We start from the raw sequence: 6,000 nt of genomic DNA, 5'->3' as shown, positions 1-6,000 counted from the left end.
TTCAGCCAGATATAGGGACTTGTTTGAAGACAATACATCTGGAATATCTTGTTAAATGAAAAAGTCTTGAAAACAAATTGTTTTGAGTCGGATTATATGAAACATTTTTTTTTTTACATTTGAAGAGGTTTTTAAGCTAATTTCAAGATCACTTTTATCTCAAAAGTCCTAAATATCACATTTTATTTCAAGAAATCTTGACAAGCTGATTTTCACTAGTTCCATTGGCAGATTTATTTACTTATTTCAAGCAAAAACGTCTTTTATTTGACGTACACACTGAAAAAAAAATGCCCATCCAAAAATACGTAAAAAAAAACAACAAATACGAGACGTTTTTGCTTGAAATAAGCAAAAAAAATCTGCTTGTCAAGATTTCTTGAAATAAAATGTGATATTTGGGACTTTTGAGTTAAAAGTGATCTTGAAATTAGCTTAAAAACCTCTTTAAATGTAAAAAAAAAAAAGCTTGTTTCATATGAAATCCGACTCAAAACAATTTGTTTTCAAGACTTTTTCATTTAACAAGATATTCCAGATGTATTGTATTAAAACAAGTCCCTATATCTGGCTGAAATGGTACTTGTTAGGCAGTTGTGTCTTATATTAAGTGTAATGAGATATTTTGACAAGAAATGAGACAAATATACTTGGTAAGACTTAGATTTTTTCCAGTGCGTTCAGGGACCATCTTCAGGGGACCGTGGAGCTGTGGGACAGTATCAGGTTACCCTGCATCCCTGCGTGCAGACAGCTGCAGAACAGCTATTTTTGATCATGGAACAAAGCAGCGTGTGAATTCCTGCCTCAGCAAATCTTTTGTGTGTGCGCACGCACGTTGGAGCGGAGTGCGTTGCTCAGGGTGCAGGTGTGCACACTGTAAGGGAAGCCTCCTCACACTCCTCCGCCGGTGTGTGAACAGCGTGTCCCCATCATCTCTGATGTCTGTTTGCGCTCCGACAGCGAGGTCGACGAGGCTCAGACAGACGGGCACAAAGCTTTCCACGCACCTCTTCCCTCAAGGCAGCGCGCACGTGGAGCAGCGCGCACGTGGAGCAGCGCGCACGTGGAGCAGCGCGCACGTGGAGCAGCGCGCACGTGGAGCAGCTGCGCACGGCCCACTGCGAGCTAATATCCACCTGTGATTAACCCCGCATTACCAAACCCAACTTGTTATCGTCTGGAATCCAAAGCCTTCAGGCTGCTCTGACTCACAGTGTCGCCTCATAAAATGCACCATTAAACAATTATGAGGCTTTACGACTGCACCACCTGACCAGAAGCACAGCCGCTGTTGTCTTTGGAGGGGGATGAGGTGGGATGGGGGGGCCGAGGTTTGATGCAGGCTTCGTGGAGTGAGCTGATAATTGCCAAAAAAACCACTGACCCATAATCCATGGGATTCAGGATCTGCTTTTAAATGGATCGCTGAAAATCCTGGATGGTGTCCAGATGCAAGGAGCTTGTGTAGTAAAGAGAAGTGGTTTAAAGGGACAGTTCGCCTCTTTTGACATGAAGCTGTATGACATCCCATATCAGCAACATCATTTCTGAACATCTTCTTACCCCCTGCTGCGTCCTGTGAGCAGAGTTCCAGCCTCGTTTTGGTGTTGACGAAGGTAGTCCGGCTAGTTGGCTGGGGTTTAAAAAATAAAGCGTTTTTCTTCTCAAAACAATATGCGTTCAACAGAGTAATACATTTGCATCACAAAATGGTTCTCCAGGAAAAAGTCAGACCTCACAATCGCTTGGCCCTATTTTCTCTCCCTTCGTATCACTGCCTGCTGTGCAGACCGAAGTGCAGACCGAGCAGCAAACACAGTAACAGGCGCGGCTGTCGGCAGGCGGCTGCAGGCAGTGATACGAAGGGAGAGAAAATAGGGCCAAGCGATTGTGAGGTCTGACTTTTTCCTGGAGAACCATTTTGTGATGCAAATGTATTACTCTGTTGAACGCATATTGTTTGTGTGTGTGTTTTTTGCCACGTTTTTAGTTTCTGTTTAAGTTCTTAGTTTTTCCATGTTTTAGTTTTCCATGTCTTAGTTTAGTTAGGTTTGAGGTTCAGGTCATGTTTTTAGTTTTTGCCATGCTATGCCACCTCAGTCTTTCTGCTGCCCTGCCATCCGCTTCACTTCCTTCACCTGTGTTTTCACCAATCACCCTCCATAGTATTTAGTCTCCTGGTTTATTCATGTTCTTGGCCAGATCCTCACACGCCAAAGTTAAGTACCTTTCTTATTTCTTCTAAGCCATAGCCATACACTGGGAAAAATGCCCCTCCAAAAATAAGTAAAAAGAGAGCAAATAAAAGACGTTTTTGCTTGAAATAAGCAAAAAAAATCTGCCAATGGAACTAGTGAAAATCGGCTTGTCAAGATTTCTTGAAATAAGATGTGATATTTAGGACTTTTGAGATAAAATTATTGATATTGTGATATTGTGATATTGAAATTAGCTTAAAAACCTCTTCAAATGAAAAAAAAAAAGCTTCTTTCATGTGAAATATGACTCAAAACAATTTGTTTCTGAGACTTTTTCACTTAACAAGATATTCCAGATGTATTGTATTAAAAACAAGTCCCTATATCTGGCTGAAATAGTGCTTGTTAGGCAGTTGTGTCTTATATTAAGTGTAATGAGATACTCAATGAGACAAATATACTTGGTAAGATTTAGATTTTTTCCAGTGTAGTCATGTTTTGTTTTTTGACGGTTTAGTTTTTGGTATCCGGCTCAGTCGTGCTTTTTGTTGAAACCTTTTTTTGAAAATAAATCAAGTTTTGCTTTTACTTCTGAAGTCCGCATCCGTGTCCTTCTACGCCTCGGAACTCGGCTCACAGGACGCAGCGGGGGGTAAGTCAAATTTAATAAATGATATTGCTGATATAGGATGTCATACAGCTTCATGTTAAAAGAGGCGAACTATCCCTTTAAGTGACAATATGCTACAGTGAATTACACACATAGGATTGTCCACGTTCCGTAATTCCCTGAGGACTGAACGACCTTTCTGAAGGTAATTGGCACATTTACAGTCCAAGGTTTCAAAAAGCCAATAAAGGTGACAGATTTGAGAGGAAGCTCAAAGAAATGCTCTAAAAAACACATTTACTTTCCTCTCTTATGCTTAACGTTGCCCTTTCTTTCTATGCACACTCCTGTGACAGCACACTGGGAGTTAAAAACGCTGTACTGACCTTTCAGGGTTTAACCAATGACGGAGAGCTGCAGTACAGTTTACACCTACTTTCAAAAAAATCCCCAATATATTGGCTCATATATGAGCCTTCCTACGTGGTAGCTGACAGGGTTACTGTTAGTAACTTGAGCATTGTAGTGTTAACAGGTTAAACCATGCAAACTAGGGCTGTGTTAAAAACCGCATAGTTCTTCTACTACTCCTACTAACTTTTTGAGTTAGTATGTGAGTTTGAGTAAGCGAGAAGTTCCCGGATGCATACTAGATTCTCCTAAATGTTGGGTATGCATCATGAGGTTACTACTCGTACTCAAACTACCCAAGATGCAACGTAACGTGACGTCGCCGATCGTCATTTCCTGTCAAAACGGCAGTTTCAAGCTAGCTACAACGAGGGTAGGTTCACTTCCTGTTTTCAAAACAAAAGCACCAATTGTATGGTAATGGCTTTCCCTATGATAAAAGGCAACAGGTATTTTATTTTGTGAAAATAACCGGAAGTGCGTTGCTCACTGCGGCTAGCTTTAGTAGCGCCGAATTCGTGGGAACAAAATTGTAAATAGCCGGTATTTTGTCAGGTTTTCAACACGTTGGGGATCTAAACGACTACTTTCTCACCTGAAAATGTTTCAAATGTTGCTAAAGTTTACAGAGTTTAGAGCTTAAGAGAAATCAGCTTCAGGCCGGCTGATTTCGGCTCGGGCAGGAGCGAAATGCATTGTGGGTAAACGCTCTGCATACTGTCTGATCGATGAGTATGCGGTTTCGAACACAGCCTAGTTCTCATGTTGAATTGATGAAATATTCCTATTTGGACAGAAAATGGAGGTAACCCAACACTTAAAGTTCCAATGTGTAACATTTAGAGCAATCTATCGGCAGTAACCCAATGCAGTATTAGTTTACTTTTCATTACATTACCAAGGCAGCCCTTTGTTACCCCTCCACTTTGTACCACCATAACATTACTACAGAAGCCTAGAAGGGACTATAGTGAGGCTTTAGGGCTTTTCATTGTAGGTTGAGAGATTCTGTTGGTTGTAATTTGCAACTTTAAACACTAGATATGACTCATTCCTGCACTCTGATACCCTTTTTTTCCAGCTGAGATACCCTTATGCTGTTTTATATTTGCTTAAAGACATTTCCTTGTCACGTCCATGGGGTTTTCCCCATGTTTTTAGTTCTTTTGTGTTTTATCATGTTTTAGGTTATGTCATGTCTTAGTTTTTAAGTTCATGGTTAGTTCTTAAGTTTTGCCATTGTTTTCCCCACAGTTTCTGTTTGCTCATCCACCTTCATTCACTCCACCTGTAGTTTTCTCCTCAGCTGCACTCACTCACCAATCACCCAATCAGTATTTAGTTTCCAGGTTTCCCCATGCACTTGGTCAGATCCTTGCACCTTCACCATGCACCACGATCACGTCCAAGCCAAGTATTTTCATGTATTTCCAAGTCATGTTCTTTGTTTTGTCTTGTCTTAGTCATGTTTGGTTTTTGTCATTTGGCTTTATGTTAACCTTGCTTTTGATAATAAACCAAGTTTGCTTCTACTTTTGAAAGTCCGCATCCGTGTCCTGCCACATCCATACTGTCATTCATAAGCAAAACCAGGCTCAGCATCTCCACCTTGAAAGTGTAGAGAAGCCATGAAAGTTTCAAAGACATGGATCCAAGCAGCCCATTTAGCACAGAACAGAACATCTAGGGAAAAAAAAGAGAGAAAATACCTCGTGCAAATACCGTTAGCTTAAATGACTTAATAATCTGGTTAGCATGATTGTACATTTGTATTTACCCACTGTAACAGTTCCAGTCATTGACTGCATGCAGCCTTCGCTTGTTATTGCGCTCAGTCAGGAGCTCCTTGCAACATTTATGTGTTCCTAACCTTAACCGAGTACCTTTTTTGCTTTTCCTTAACAGTCGGGTGGGAACGTTATATATCTGGGTGGGCCTGGATGAAGGCGGGTGTGTGTTCAGCAGTTTGTAGGATTAAAGCCAAGGTTGGAGTCGAATGTGGATCCATGCCTGGAAGCTGGTTGCTTATCCCCCACCGACCCTCTGACCTGCTCATACAGCAGGTGTTTGTTAGAGAGCAATAATGTCCATGTAGCGATGGAGCTCTTCTGAATATTCATAGTAATGAGGCACTTTTAGCACTTTAATTGGGTATTTTATAATACTTTGCACTTTAGTTAATGTTCATTAGTGAATGTCTGTGATTAGCTATGAGTGCAGGAAGTGTCAAAGGTAACTGTGTGGTTCACTCTCCTTTCTTCTCGGCTGTGTTCGAATCCGCATACTTCTCCTACTCATACTAACTTTAACTTTTTTTAAGTTCCCGGATGCATACTAGATTCTCCTAAATGTTGGGTATGCATCATGAGGTTACTACTCATACTCAAACTACCCAAGATGCAACGTAACGTGACGTCGCCGATCGTCATTTCCTGTCAAAACGGCAGTTTCAAGCTAGCTACAACGAGGGTAGGTTCACTTCCTGTTTTCAAAACAAAAGCACCAATTGTATCGTAATGGGCAGAGAGTCTCTATTATGAGGAGAGGGAAAACTGGCGGCTATTTCCGGGTTGTACTGCACTCTAAGGGGCGCCAACGAAGCAGTGCAGAGCACGCCGAACTCTATGGTGGTACTATGAAATCCACCTTAGATCCAGCCATTGCTTTGGAAATAATTTTTTATATTTTTTCATTTTAATTTTCCTAAAGGCAGGATAAATTATCCTTTCAAACGGCACTTGGTTTGATTTTTTTAGACTCACTAGATTTGTTTAAAAT

The sequence above is a fragment of the Odontesthes bonariensis genome, chromosome 8 (assembly GCF_027942865.1).
Source record: "Odontesthes bonariensis isolate fOdoBon6 chromosome 8, fOdoBon6.hap1, whole genome shotgun sequence".
NCBI lineage: Eukaryota > Metazoa > Chordata > Actinopteri > Atheriniformes > Atherinopsidae > Odontesthes > Odontesthes bonariensis.
The sequence above is the reverse complement of the archived record's forward strand: the minus strand, read 5'-3'. Positions refer to the sequence as shown.